The sequence below is a fragment of the Andrena cerasifolii genome, chromosome 8 (assembly GCF_050908995.1).
Source record: "Andrena cerasifolii isolate SP2316 chromosome 8, iyAndCera1_principal, whole genome shotgun sequence".
In the NCBI taxonomy this organism is placed as follows: Eukaryota; Metazoa; Arthropoda; class Insecta; order Hymenoptera; family Andrenidae; genus Andrena; species Andrena cerasifolii.
Window position 1 is genome coordinate 12,981,121 of NC_135125.1, and position 15,848 is coordinate 12,996,968.

The 15,848-nt window shown below is 49.1% G+C and overlaps 1 protein-coding gene across 6 annotated transcripts in view; it reads left to right on the top strand.

The window, feature by feature from the left end:
* Nucleotides 1-6,525: 6,525 nt before the first annotated feature.
* Nucleotides 6,526-15,848, top strand: part of LOC143372652 (receptor-type guanylate cyclase Gyc76C) — a 51,452-nt gene continuing 42,129 nt past the window's right edge. For 5 of the 6 annotated variants that reach the window (XM_076819097.1, XM_076819100.1, XM_076819101.1 and 2 more), the window contains exon 1: nucleotides 6,526-7,041. The gene's annotated coding sequence lies outside the window, so the exon portion shown is untranslated. Of the gene's footprint in view, nucleotides 7,042-7,974; nucleotides 8,127-15,848 lie in introns of those variants that run through there. The other variant, XM_076819098.1, reaches the window with a different exon arrangement.

Genomic DNA, 15,848 nt, shown 5'->3' on the forward strand with positions numbered 1-15,848 from the left:
AATTCTCAAAATCAGGCTGCCTTTACAGGCTCTACAGTGGCATTACCCCTTAAGGGAGGACGGAGGTCCATGATAATATTTCGTGATATTGACGGTTCTGGTCGATGGACGCAAGTGCAATGGCATCTGCGGCGTGCTCGGAACGGGCACACGAGCGCGATGCGTGATGGAACGGCGGCCGATAACGCACCGAGATCCATTAAATTATTAGCATCGAGGAAATTAATTGAAGACGAGCCGGGAATGGCCCGTGATTGCACGCGCCTCGCCCCTCTATTCCGTTCCCCTTTTATCAGCCACGCACGGCTGGCCGCGAGGAATAGGAAAAAATCGATCAAAGTCGACCGTCTGTACGCGAATAACCCACGGGGACGATGCTCGATTAAAATTCACCGTCCTACGTGAAACGCTGCACCAGTCCCCGCGCCGCGCCGGTTCACAGATTCGAGGACGCGCGTTCGAATGCAACGATGAAAGTGCAGTTGCAGCTATCCAGGGATCTGAAGCGCGCGGGGCAAGCGCTCGTGATTAACGGTGTTTCCGAGCGGCTTAGAAGAAGGCTTCGGGTTCATTTTCATTTGCATCGCGAGTTGGCTTTGGAAAGCTCGTTTGATCGACGTACCGAAGGGAACGGGGACGTTTTCATATGCGCGCCGTCGACGCGCCATTCCTCTTCGCGTCTAACGGGCCCTGGGCACGTTTATTTATGCGCGCGGTCGTCGATCACGAAAACTATAACGAAAGCCGTTAGCGGCTCGCCGGCCAGCTAAACTCTTCGTTACATTTAATTCGCACGTCTCGTTACGTGCGTGTCCGATGCACGTGATCGCGGTACGCGCGGTTCGCTCCGCACTCCATCGCGAAACACTCGTGCAAATACCGGAATGACTTCTGAATTTATTGCGCAATTTACTGTTCCAAGTCCTTTGCAAACTCGGCGGGGCAAACGAATGCTAAAACGCTCCGGTGAAAACTATTCGCCGCGAGCGTGAAAATCACGCGATCGGTATCTCGTCTGGAAAGCTACAGTTTCCTTGCACCCGCGGATCAAGGAAGTCGGGATTTTTGGCGAGAGAACGATTACGAAACCGAGCAACGAACGGCGCGTGGAAATGTCTTGGGGGAGGGTAGCTCGAGGAAGTGGAGGTATCAGGATGAAAGGCGATTCTAATCGAACACCCTGTATAACGAGGCGACTCCTCTATACAGAATGGGGTACCATCTTATTTACGGTGAAGTGGTTGTCGGCCAACTTAGAGGAGCGGCCATCATTCAATCAAGCCGGGACAATTTAAACAGCCTGATTCACGCAGCGAAATCATTTAATATTTGACGTCAAGCACGATTATCGTATAACGGTGCGTAATGGCCGATTGTTTATACAGGTTGCAAGCGGCGCCGCAATTTTCAAATGGTGGATCTGCCTCCTGAGAACGATGTGTTGTTGAACGCGCCGGGCGGAGAGCAGTGTTGCAAAATGATCCGTCATTAGCGGCAGACATGCGCGGGCACACACGTACTTACAGATACGTAACGTCTACAATTACCTACTCCTCAACCACCGGCTACCAATGATTCAGTCCGGGCAAATAAGAAAAAAAAAAAAAAAAGAAAAAAAGAATGGATCCGAGCGAACCACTCTCTCTCTACACGTGCTTTCCATGATTTATCCCTCGTCTAATATCCTACTAATTACGCGAGCTGCTGCGAGCTGGATTCGTTTAACGTTTAATCGCGTCGGCGGCCTGCCGGTATTATTTTCGACTTCACGCTCCAACGCGCACGGTCTCTACGGAGCGTACTTTTATTAGGCCTCTCCTTCTGCCAGCCGCGGTGCCTATTTATAGACTCGGAATTATCTTCATCCGTCGTAGAACAATACGTCCGGAGCGGTAAAAATTTCGATACGGGAATGCTAATCGACGCGGTGCATCGACGTCCGCGCGCGGCGCGGTACGAGAAGGAGCGGCCCCGAACGGGCTTGCAATTACGCGGACGTCGCGTCGGTGTTGCGTGCGCGGAGAAAGAGATTCGCGATAAACCGTCCCGGAGATACCAGGGACGAAGCTATCGCGAGCAAGATACAGCGGCCCGCGACGAACAGTTCTGCTCGCCTAGGAAATTCGCCCGGTCGAATCGGCAGTGGACGTCCCCGCGATGCATCTTTCCATAAAGGCTCTCGCACCTGCGACGCCAACGAGCCCGCCGTCCACGCACACACGCGGTCGCTTTGCATAAGATATGCGCGAGCTTAGACCGAGCTGAAAATAAACTCGTCGCGATTCGACACGTTCGATCGTGACGCGAACCACGCTGTCATTTAGCCTGATTTCCATCGACACGATTCCGTGGCTCGAACTCGAATGCCTTGCGTGCCTTGCACGCCGGAAAATCTGTCCGCGGACGGCATTAACCTGCCCTCTGAACTTTCGGAATCGGCGGGGTACGCGCAAACGACGCGGGATTGATTTTAGAAGCTGTACGAGCTTGTAGGAAGACATTGAATTTATTTGCAAGACAAATTATTGAAATTGCTAGTGGGAATAGAAATTTTAATCGAGAACTGTAGAAGCGACATATTTTCCGTTCAAACTCTGTGATAATGCCCTCGCAATTAAATGCCAATTACGAGACGCGAGGACAATTCGATCTACAGGCTAAATTAGATAGAGTTACTGCGTGGTGTCCAAAAGGAGGACATGTCCTCCTTTTTTACTGAAATGCAGTGTCCTCCTATCACCTAAAAATGTCCTCCTTTTTAGTTTTATCCACGACTCAAGCGACCCACTCGCCTCGGCTTCAGCCAACAAAATTCCATCGCTATTTACCGGATCCAAAAATGAAAAAGGAGGGAAATCTATTCTGGAATCGTTTGGAAAGGAGAACGTTGTAGAATAAAACCAAATTTTAGGTATCAACTTTTATTACGTAAGAAAATGATATTATGTATTAATGTTTGGTTTTATATTAAGAAAACATTGTTTTCTTACATAATAAAAGTCGATATCTACTTAGTTTTATTTTACAACGTCCTGCTTTTCAAACGACTCCAGACTACATTGTCCACCTTTTTCATTTTTGTATCTGGTAGCCTCAAAAATCTTCTGTAATTCATCAGGTAGTACTCGCTGTGAGTTGGTTGATTGCAAAGCGGGAGAGACGCCAGTGAAACATCGCGAAGGAGACGAATCTGGGGAAAAATTTCGACACCGCTTACCAGTTACACATGGTACGTACCCGCGTGTTAGATACATTATTCCACACGATGAGCGGCGAGTATTGACACTCACGGGGAAAAAGATAAGATAGCGCTGTTTTAGCAGCCAATCGCTGCCTCTGTGCGCTGTCGGCCACGTCACTGCTGCTAACTGTGGTAGTGCATCGATGATTCCGTCGCTTTTCCAACTTGATTTCAATCGCGACTCATCCGCAGCGAGCGTCAGTATTCGTCGTAGGATGGAACACCCGTGAAAAATCACGACCTCGAAGAGTATCAGCTGCACGACCGTGTCTAGACGCGATTGTCAGTCGTAATCCCATCACCTTTCGGGGGATGGGGGAATTTTATCGTCTGTGCAGAGGCACAGACACTGTACCGCTGGGAAATTTATAGGGAGATATCGAAAGCCAGAGGGGTACGAGCGAACTGTCCTGAGAAATGGTGTAGTCGAGGCAGGGGAGGAACTTTCGTTCGAAAGAACCACGAGGAACTTGGGCTTCGACACTTCGACCAGCTTCGATTCGAAGAAAATCTCACCCGAAGTGGTAGAATAAATATTATTATTATTATTTCGTTTTAACTCGTCAAACAAAGGTATAGTACATAAGGAGAAAGTAACGGCGAGTAACGGCGAGGCCGCAGTATAAACTGTTAATAGGCCTAATCATAACAAAAAACTAAACATTAATTAGTACTACGTATACAAATACTAAAAATACTTAAAACTAATATCTTGTGTCGATTGAAAGGGGACCAACTTTTACTCGACACTTTACTCGGGCACGGGTTCAAACGGATTGAATATGGAACGGAATTTAGTTGGAATTATTAGGAGAAATTTGGCGAGCACGATAGGGAATGATAGCAGATTCTTCGGTCCGAGATTCCGTGTTATCGACTTCACTTTCTCCGAAACGTGACGCTTCCCATTATCATCCACGTTTACACGCACACCGAGGAGCACGTGCGTTAGCAGTGCACGCGCATAATAAAGGCATTCGCTTTCGTGTGATGCCAATACCGCCCTATTACATCCTGCATTAACCACGAACAAGCACGTGTTTTACAAGTAGGCTTGCATATTGAAATTTCGCGGCCTGGTACGTAACAGCACAGTCGCGGAGAATCGCTTAAGGAGGGTTTTGCGCCTTGTTCGGCCGAAATATAGGTAATTCTTTGTGAATTTTTTCTACAAAAACGGTTCGACAAATTAATTTGAGGTTTGGCAGGCCGTTTTATTGTATCTTGAACTACTGTTCCGAATTTTTGTGTGACAGTGAAAAAGAAACGTGGCAGATACAAAAAGAGCGTTGAAAAATAATCGGGTGGTCCTGGCGTGGACGAAAAGTACTGTAAGACTTATCCGAAACACAAAAAAGAAAAGAAATTCTTAAGCTATATGAATGTGGCTATCGGTGGTAGTAGATTTATTGTCGTATCTGTTACCGTTCCTTTTTTATTTAAATAAGTTTTCCCGATTTTGCGGCAAAACGTGTTTCAGACTCAAATCAGAACGCTTCGCCTTCTTCAAAAGGCTGCCATTTAAACATTTTTTTATATTTATTAATAAATCTACTACCACCGATAGCCACATTCATGTAGATTAAGAATCTCTTTTCTTTTTTGTGTTTCGGATAAACCTTCCAGTACTTTTCGTCAACGCCAGGACCACCTGATTATTTTTCAACGCTCTTTTTGTAACTGCCATGTTTTTTTTTCACTGTCACACAAAAATTCAGAACAATAGTTCAAGATACAATAAAACAGCCTGCCAAACCTCAAATTAATTTGTCGAACCGTTTTTGTAGAAAAAATTCACAAAGAATTACCTATATTTCAACCCAACAAGGCGCAAACCCCCCTTAAGCCAACTACCTGGCGACAGTGATGATCTCCCAATAAAGAAGCGGACAAAATCGCGCGTTATCCAAACGGTATGCGGTCCCCGTTGATAAAGCGCGTGGCTTTCACTATCAATCCAGACCAAAGTGTCGACAGAACTAAGTAAACACCGCTACGATTATAAACAAGATTACATCCGACGGGCTGCGATTTTGCAAACAATTGGAACGCGAACGGCATTCTTCGCGAGCTAGTTCTAAAAGCCCCGATCATTGCGAACGCCAGTTGCAGTGATGATTGGAAAAATGGTAATTTAGCGATAACACGATACCGCCTAACCCAAGCGACTATTTTTAACCACCGCGTCAGAAAATGTTGCGGATCTGCGGAACCTCGCGTCGGAAGAACGAAAATTTATTAATTCATCAATGTGTTTTCGTGTTTAACAGATTTACGAACGGAAGACACGTAAGAATGCAGAACTGCGAGAAGAATGTGATAACCGCGTGGAAAAGATAAAAACAAACTTTTGGCATTCTAAAAATAATCCTTTAACACGTCCCGGTCGAAAACTTATGACGAAATCCTTCGCTGCGCAAGTGTGCATTGTCGTCACGCAAAGTGCCATTTTATTTGCAGATCAGATTACATTTAGTGAAATACGTATTTCGCCTAATTTTTACAACATTGCCAATTTCTGTTGCAGAAAATCATGTTTCCCATAGCGAACAAAGTCACACCCCAAAAATATCATTTTCATGCTTTCCAAACGTGTATCGGTATTATAGACACATTACATAACATTTTATGCAAACAATTTCAATAATAATATATTATAAGAAGAACACGGAATTCATAAAGTTTTGGAAGTCTGTCGTTCGATCGTTTTAAACGCGCGACTAGAATGCAGTCGCAGCGCCACCTATATGCGTGGCAAGGATGCATTGTGCGAAAGCTTTCGGAACGACAATCAAAAACTTACGTTTTCCCGCCATAACCGTCTGAAGGCCAAGCGTCTCCCGACGCCATAACAAGACATGCAGACGCGTCGTGATTCCGCGAACTCGGTGAAAAGGTGTGTATATACACCTCGTCGGATCGACGTGATTACCGAATTCGTGTAAATTAGTGGTTAATAATAAGCTACGACTCACATTAATCAGTATTGGAGTGGTTAGTTGGCACGCCGGGTCCCGCTGGCTCATTGTTCATCACACACAGCTACGTTCCCTCGACCCCGGGCCAAAGTTTACAAAATCTCGACGCCGGAAGCACTCGCGACACTGTCTAACACGCGGTCACCCCGAATTCGCGATACTTTGAACGACAGAAAGTAAAATTGTACGCGGCACAACGTTCGTACGTAAATATCCACGGGCGCGAAGAAACTCGACCGTAGCGCCGCGCCGGTGGCGCCAGCTACGCGGCACGCGGCAACACTAGGCCCCCTCGAAGTCATGTGTTTCGTCAGTATACTACAGCCTCTGCTCGTGTTCGGTTGCCTTCGATACGCTACGACAATTGGCTGTCGCGGTGGCGCGTTCCGTTTTCATATTACCCGCGTCGCGGCTCGTTGTCGATCGGCCTCGTGCGTCGCGTCCTACCGATCCCCCGCGGGAGTATTGTCGCCGAGCGTTTCCCGTGGCAAAGTGTTCCGTACTGGGCCGTTGCAAGTACAAAGCAGGGGGATAAGGGACAGAGAGAAACTTGCCGGATCGTAGGAGTGCGCGGTGTTCGCGACAGTAAAAGCGTCCTTCCGCGTTCTCTGGTGGTGGATGAAGGCACGGGTGCTGGAGGGAATCGCGGCCAGTGAGTGATATTACTTGGAACGAGCAGTGCCCGCGGAGAGGACGGAAGTAGCCGTTAAGTGAAGTTGCACGACTTTTCGCGATCGGCCAGCCAGAAAGCCGCAGGGATGACGAGGTAGCCCTCCATCCGAGGGATTGGATTACCATGCTGGACACGGCCACGAGTCACAGGTAACAGAGAACCGTGTGCGTCCACCCTCTCTCCCGCCTGTATCTTTGCTTTCCTCCGTGCTTCCTCCCTTTCGTCCGTGCTCTCTCATCGTATCTGTCGGTCCCTGTCGCGCCGAGCGTCGTCGGTCGCCGCACCGATCGCTCCTTCTCTCTCCCGATCGCGATCGGCCGCGAGGGAGAGGGAAGGAGCGAGAACCGGCGGGAATAGTTGTGCGGTATATTGTACACACGAACGAATAGGAGGACTCTAGCCAGCGTTCACTAGAGTAAAAGATTGGACGAACGCCAGCTGCGCCGAGGAAATTCCTCCGACGAAAAATTCTGCCGAGTGTCACTGGACGTCCCGTCCGAGCGCGAGCGCGATATTAGCGATGCCCTAGCGGAACGATCACGCTGGCTGGCGTTGTGCACGCCAGCGGTCTTCCCGCTCGGCGGAAAGGTCGATTCCTTTGCGATAAGAAGGGCGCGTGTCGAAGCTGTTGGTTACGAGCGCGCGAACAACCGTGTACGCCGAGCAGCAGATAACGTGGGCGCGAAAGCAAACGATACCGGCCCCGTAAACTGCACCGCGTACACAGAGATAGCCGAGCGCGAATTTTCGTCGCGTGACACGCGCCTTGTGATGGAAATCTCGAATTTCTTTGTCGCGCCGCGACATCATCGCCGTGTATTTCCGGAACAACGCGCGTTGTTGACGTTTCTTCTGCGCCTATCCTTGGGGAAATTAAAGTAGCTGGCATAGCTGGGCGATCGCGATTGTCGCTCTTCCACGAGTCACGCCATTTCTCATCTAAACGCCGGAAATTGGTGCCGCGGTTGAAAACAAACTTGCTCGTAATAGAGTTAGTGGCGCGAGAGAAGTCTGTTGCATTGTTTGCTCTCGGTAATCGGCGTATTTTCGTCGCTTGGCTCTGATACACGAATCTCTGACGTACGAAAGCAAACGGGACGGTGCTTGCGCGATCGCGACACGGATCCCGAGAAATTGCTAGAACGACGTCTGGTAGTCGGGGTCCATCGCGTTCTAACCGTTAACAGTTTACTTAGCGAGCAGATAAGAGAACGCGGAGTGGAAAATTTCCATGGTAACTTTCCCAACAGCGAATCTTCGGCCCGTCCAATCTACTCATTTCGCCAGGCGGCCTTCCTTGCTCCGTTGCTCTTCGAGCGTCTGAGAACGATTAATTATCCTCGAATTAGCACGTGGCGCGAGCCACGGTTACGCGCTTGCCCGCGACTTAGCTGAGTCATCGCCAGGTACCTTTCGTAAATCAGAAAATTTCGTTCGCGCTGTTATCGGTGTTTGCTAGTCGACGATTGTCTGAGAGTTAAGGAAAGTGTAAATATCGTGAGTCTTGAGGTACTTGCCTCGAGCCGTGCTCGCGTCGATAAATTCTTTCGCGCGCGACAAATATCCAGCGATCTTGTTTGAGAATCGATAATAGAATCGACTCCAGATTACCACCTCCCCTGCGTCGATAGATGTCGAAGAAACAGACGATTCCGTGTCGATGGCACGAATCCGAGAAAATATAAATTCGCCGGAGCCGCGGGAGCAAAGGTTGCCACGATAAATATTGTCCAGGAGAGTCGCCCGGCGTTGGTCGTTGGCCAAACAATAGCTTTTCATCGTGCGCCGTTGAAAAGCAGCTCGGTGGAACGACCGCACCAGCAGAGACGTTTAATGAACTTAATTATTTCGAACGTCGATGCTTAACCCCTTTGTTGACCGCTATACCACGCTGCTGGGCAACATTGTTGTCCCCCGGACAGGTGGTCCTCCGGGTGCGACGTCCTCTTACGCCTATTCCTACATCGAGCACGCGCAGGTGTACCCAACAAAATCGCCACGCGAAGAAACTCGTTAAAGTTTAGACTACCGCTTTGGAACTTGGAAAATGTTTCCACGCCTCTGTCTCCTCGTCGCTGCGCTCGATCGATACACAATCTGCATCTCGTTAAAACCAGCAACTTCCCAACGAGGCAGTTTTTATCCCCCACGTGCGGATACAACGTGGATACCCGTCGCGAGTAGATTAAAAAAAAGAAAGACGGAAAATGGAACACGCGTCGCTGGAGGTTGGCCCCGGAATGGAATCGAGAGGAGAAACAGAAGCGCGAGTAGTAGGAGGAGGAGAAGGTGGCGGATTAAAGCAGGGATGCGCGCGGTGCGCGTGGTAAAAAGGCTATTTACAACTTTATTAAGGGGCTATACCTAGACAGGCGGCCGAAAAGAGGCGAATATTTGTGAATTTTTTTTGAAGAAGCGGAAGCGTATATTTTGACAAAACTTTTTACCCTTAAAAGAGCAACATTCAAAGAACATTTGGTAATTTTTTCGTAGAAAAATATTTACGTTTATAATAAAGTAACAACCGACATCCAAGAAGCATTTTTAAAAATTTGGTTTTGCGGTGAGCACTGCCATTCGGAACCAGATTATCTGAAATCAAAAAACAAAAAAGATTTCGTTAGTATATTAATGTATCCTTAAGTTGACGAAGAGAATTTTCTGAAATATTAATTTAAAACAAAATGGCGGCTATTTAAAGTTGAAATCCTGATTTTTTTCGCGTGGATACATTAATATGCTAACGTAATCTTTTTTTTTTATTTTAGATAATCTGGTTCCGAATGGCGGTGCTCACCGCAAAACTAAATTTTTAAAAATGCTTCTAGAATGTCAGTTGTTACTTTATTATAAATGTAAATATTTTTCTACGAAAAAATTACCAAATGTTCTTTAAATGTTGCTCTTTCAAGCGTAAAATTTTTTTAAAAAATATACGCTTCCGCTTCTTCAAAAAAATCACAAATATTCACCTCTTTTCGGCCGCCTGACTAGGTATAACCTCTTTTCGGCGCTGGCGAGATTCGCGCGAATGGACGAATATCTCTGCGGTTGCCGCGAATACACGGAATAATTTCCGCCCCGCGACACGGATCGCGTCCCCCTACGCACCTATCGGATACGTTATAATGGGAGGCCGATAAAAAAAATACCGGTTGTCGGCCAGGCCGCGACCGTTTTGCATAATTTCAGTTTAGGAGACACGCGCGTAAATTACACCGCCGCGGCAATAAATCTCGTGGGAAACCGCTACGCCTCGGCTCCCGATACGAATGCTCGGGACGAGACGTCGCGATACGATGATCTACGATACATCTAATGGCAATTAACGCGCTCAATTTAATGTAATTGCAGCGGCGCCCGTTACACAGTGGTTGGCGTTACTTTGTATACCTTTCGTACGAGAGCGTCGCGCGTCACCCTGAATTTATGTTTCGCGTGGCTGGTTGTACCCACGGGAACGGATTCCCTCGTAAAACGAGCAAGAGCTCGAAAGCTCGCAGCCAGATCGATTAGCCATGGAAGACTGAGGATAATCCTTGCGACGCGAGAGACCCTCGCGAGACTCGGGATCAAAAGAGAGCAATCCTTTCCCCGGCTGGTCAATCTCGAGGAAAGGTCCTCCTTTTTTTCGTGCGACGTGCGCGGTCTAGCCGAGGGCGAGAGAGGGGAGGAGGAAAAAGGAACGTGCTTTCCAATTAATCAGTCACGTTAAGCATTCTCGGCTCTTAATGACCATAATTAGCTGTACATGCTTGGCGCGAGCACTGGAATTACACGATTGACCTGTGCTATAGGCCGTTCTCGGAGATATTAATGAAACGTTGGATGATCTAACCGATCATGATTGCACACTTTTTGCGAAGCGAAGATGCGACATTTTTCCGGGTATAGCGCTGAGCTGGTAGGGTGTGATCGTAGCGATCGGTACGTGATCTCGAAGTCACCTGGCCCCGAATGTGTGGCGTTCAGTTTCTTATACGGATTGAATCGTAATTCGCCTACGCGAAGCGATGTAGGCTAAGTGTATCAATAGCGAAACCGGCGAGCGCCGAACGTCGCGCAGAAATAGAATTTTATCATTATCAAACGACGTCGTGGCGTGTTATGCAACACTATGATCACTTAATATTCACACGTTTCGTTTACACTAGCTGTGTCGCGTAGGTATGCGATCCGCGAGCGGGGACGCGTTCGCTGCGCCGCAATTTCGCACGGCGCTCCACTCACGATTCGTGATATCGCACTTTCCATCCCGCGGGGGAGATAGATTTTCGAACGACCGAAAAGTTGCAAAAGCGCGGGAGAATAATTAGTAATTCGAAGGCGCGAGTGTGCAACTCGCGCGGTATTGCGCCAAGAAATGCGGCGAACAACTTTTCTTTGTGATAGAGACGTAGTAATCGCGACAGAATGCGTCTTTTTTTTTCGAGCGGGAGTTGCTTCAACGCTGTTCCCTCGTGCCCGTAATTAAGTCGTCAAGCGAAATACGCGGAAGAATGCGGGGTTATTGTCGGGAAAATAGCGTTTTCCATGTTTCAGCGAGCCGCGCGGTCTGCTTGAGGGGTATAGGACTATTGAAATCTTGAAAAATCGATTTTTTTATTATATGGCACTTATTGTTTGAAACATTTAAGTTGCCATTGTTCAATGGAAGCCACGAGAAGGTGGTGAGTATTCTTCCATCGGGAGGGGATGGGATGTGATGGGATTATGTTAAAGGATAAATATTTTGTCGTATTTTTCAGCGTCTTTTGGAATACATGACCGGTTATGAAATTACTTATTTGATAATTGCTACAACTTTTGATTTGTCACTGTATGAATAGATTTTAGCTTTTAAATGAGACACTGTATCCGCTGGTATAAATGAATGAAAGTTTCTTAACAGGCAACTTAAAAGTTTCAACTTTGTTAGAACAATTACTAAATAAATGGTCAAATATTCGTTTTTGTTAAGTGAAATAATTTTTATTAGGTACTCTTATATCTGCGCTGTAAGCACCCAAAAGGTCATTTTTATCAGTTTATTAGTTCAACAGTTATAATTTTTGGAAAAATAGTAAACAGTATATTTCAAAGAGCTGTAACATCCACAATTTTTGACATTTCGAAAAATCCTTCGAGATACGTTTATACACCCCTAAAGACTACAACATATCCAAGTTGCACCAAAATCCGAAATGTTACTCCGAAAAGAGTCCGACTTTGCGTGGAATGACCCATTACTTGTAAAATCGTACATAAAAAAACTGTGAAAAATGCCCGTATGGTGATTATTTGGTATCTATGCGATCCAACCGGCAAGGAATCGTCGATTTCAGTCGTTCAATAGTCCTATACCCCCTTAATTTTCGGTGCGAGCGGCTCGCGTGATCCGAGCGCGGTAAGGGTGGTTGAGTAATGACTAACGAGTAATGCGCCGACATAAGTAAGCATTAAGTAACGAGTGCCACTCACACGTGCACACAGCGGCCGCGACGCGACGGTGCACACTTCACTTGTGCACGAGATTACGAGCACGGTTGTCTCGGTTGATCATGATGTTCCTTTCATTCAGGGCCCCGATTAACGATCTGCAGATGTATTTAACGAGTCTAAAAGCGGCACTGTGGTGCACCGAGCCGCTCGCGAGCACTCCAGCTCCCGATATAACCTTCTCCGTGAACTCCAAATCGATCTCCGTCCTCCGGAACCACCTGAATTTTCTCGGCCAACTCGAAACAGGAATTTCACAATTTCCCGGCAAATCCGAAAGCCCCGCGAGCGCGGCGAAGAGCGCTCCGTTTGGCCCGAATGAAAAAGGGCGATCCCCCGGCGGATGGAGGGGCACGGGAAGGGGCCACAGGAGAGAAGAGACAAAGGCGAAGTGGGAAGATCGGCGGTATCGGCGGCGATCGCCTTGCTAGCCTGGAAATCCAGTTACTCCAGCAGGGGCCTCGAGACAATGCGCGCAGAGAGCAACCTCGTGCAATGCCGCCTCGGGAGAGCTGGTTGGGTGAGCGCGACGAAAATAACTCCGGCAGGAGAATATTACGGCACTTTGCAATGAGGAGAGACCAATGAAAAGAGAAGATCGAGCCCGCGTGCTGGGCGAGCAACGAGGAAAGACAAAGAAGCGGAGCGAGAAGGAGATTCGATGCGGGAGAGAGGAAACGAGAAAGAGGGACGTACGATCAGAGAAAAAGAAGAGAAAGAGGAGGAGAGCGATCGCTAGAGTGAGAGAGAGGAGGGAGGAGGATCGCGTGCGTGTGCGTACACGTGTACAAGCATGTCGGTGCATACACGATAAGGCGAGAGGGACGAGGACGGTCGCGGCGGGAGGGTGGCAGAGGGTTAAAGGAAGACAGAGAGGAGAGAGAGATGGTCGCACGAATCGACTCCGCGGACTCATGGTGAACCATTCGAAACCAGCGGTTCGACCGGCGGTCGTCTTCTTTTGGTCCGTGACGCGATTGGCCGATCGGCCAATGACTGGTTCTTGGCACTGGGCACTTGGCAATGTGCACCGCGTGCATCTCCCCTTTCCACCCTCCCCCGCCCGCTGAAGTGCACTCGCGACGGTGTACAGTGCACTTCATTGACGGCCGCAAAACTGGTCCACCGCGCGCGGTATAAAACTCCGTTAGAACCAGTTCCACGCGAAACCGGGCTTAACTCCCTCGTGTCCCGGCTTCTGACGGCGAGGGTTTTCGTCAGGGACACATATGGACGTGGCAAACGGGGTGGAGGAAATTCGCGAAAGAATCCACCGGCTCGTTAGCTCCCCGGTACTCTCCCCAATCTCGCGTTGTGTCGAATCAAAAGAGATACTCGGAAAGAATTCGGCCGGGAGGGCGCCAAGCTCCGGAGGAACGATCTATTAATTCTGGGTTCGGGCGACAGACGAAAACACCGAAGATCAAAGGTCCTCTAATTGGCGGCTGCGGAGCGCCGGTGGCGGCAACTCGTAACGATCTCGCGCTGTGGGCGCGAGCAGATTTTTGGGATCGTCGCGACGCCGCGCCCATCTGGTTGCAATGTGCACCGACGGCGACGCGACGTCGCGACGGATGATCCATGATCGAGCGCGCGAACCGCGGACCGCGAGCACACTTGCCTTCCCTTTCACGTACACGCGGTTGCAAAAGTCGCACGAATACCGGGAAATCCTGGCCGATGCCAGTATGTCTGCCAGCTCGATCGTACGAGCGCACACGGAATCGTCCGACCGATTCCGATTCTGATTCCGCGTTTCCTAGACGGAGCCGCGCGCGAGGCCAGTCCCATAAAACCGTAAACGTCGATTACGCAATGATGTAATATAATAATTGATATTGTCCCGGCGACGAGAGATTCCGACAGATAGAGTTTCTTATTGCTTCGCTGAAAACACGCTCGCGACTGATACTCGGCGGGAGCGGACGTAAGTCGTGCGAGTTATCTTTGATTTCTGACTTCTTTCTTCCGCAGAAGTCGTACAAATTCTATTTTACTATACTACCGAGGGTGGTCCAAGAATTTCCAAATTTTCCGCCGCGAGGGCCACCCTTCTGTGCACAACACCTCGTAGCGCTCGTCGGCTCTCGGAGAAGTAAAAACGTAACTGATACGAGAGCCTCGCGGTTTGTCCAGATCTCATAAAGATATGCTTATTCATCCTAATGGTAGGTTGTCGACGTGGACCACGCCTCTATCAAAGTTGCCGGTATCCACAAAGAGCCTCCGCGAGATTTTCTTTCCGTTCCCACCATTCTGTGTCCGACGAGTAATTCTGCCTCCTCCTTCCACGCCATTCCTGAAACGGAGTGGTGGTCGGGGACGGCGGCTTCGATATTTCACGGGAGCCGGTCGGCGGTCGATGTGATCCTCCGTGTCCGCCGATCTCGTCGGGCACTTTCCGTTGTTACGCCGCGATCACGGTGTTAAAATAAACGCCGTCGAAAGAAATGGCTCGGAAGGGTCGAAAGCGGTGGGAGATCATGAACGAGGAGGAAATAGCAGTAGAAGGGAAGGAGAGGACAAAAAGGAGAGAAATGCCGGCGGAAAAAAGGAAGAGGAAGAGGCGATGAAGAAAAGTGGCGAACCGGCTGGCCGCAACAAACTTGAAGTAAACCAAACCTACCGGTCCTACCGCTCCCGCTACCACTACCACCTACCGAACTATTATGTACCTACAACAGGTCTATATCTGGACTCTGCCTCGTCTCTCTTATCCGATGCGCCGCCGCGTATACCGGAATAGTGAAATCACCTACGTTCCCTGCCCTCCAGGGCTTTGCGGGTGTTCCCCCGACTTGCCTCCGCGCAACTCGATACCCTTCTGGGCCAGAGCGCGGTCCCAATCCCTTCCGCAGCCTCGCTTCGACTTCATTACGAATTAAGAACCGTGAAAGAACTGAACGACTATCGTCCGTCGAACCGTCCAACCCCACCGAATCACTCTGCACCTGAAATGAAAGGCAGAGTCCCCGCGGCCGTGCCCGTGCTCCGATTCGCCGATGACTAACGCGCCCGTTACTGGCTACAGAGAAGGCAAGATAATCCCGTTGATCCGCGTGTAAACCAAAGATCCATCGAACTTTTTCTCAGGGCCGCGCGGCGACGCAGCTGCTTGCCTATCAACTGTAATTAATACGCGATCCCCATTCGCGCGGTTACGTAAACCGTGGGCAACGAAAGGGGAAAAATAGCCGGGGCGGGGGAAAAAGCGGGCTGGAAGGGAAGGAGCCCGGTGTCGGCCGTTGCTCGCGCGAATCGATCGATTAAAATCGCCAGCGTGCTGGCCGAAGGTGACATAATCCGGCCGGACCGATTAGAAATTCTCCGGTGTCGCCTTAATTGACGCGATTACATTTACGAGCCACGCATCAACATGACCGCTCTGTAAATGAACGTGACACGCGCCAGCAGGTGCTCGTTCACACGCGGAACCACGATTACGGTGCATTCGCAATCGTTACCTCAGCGACAAAGA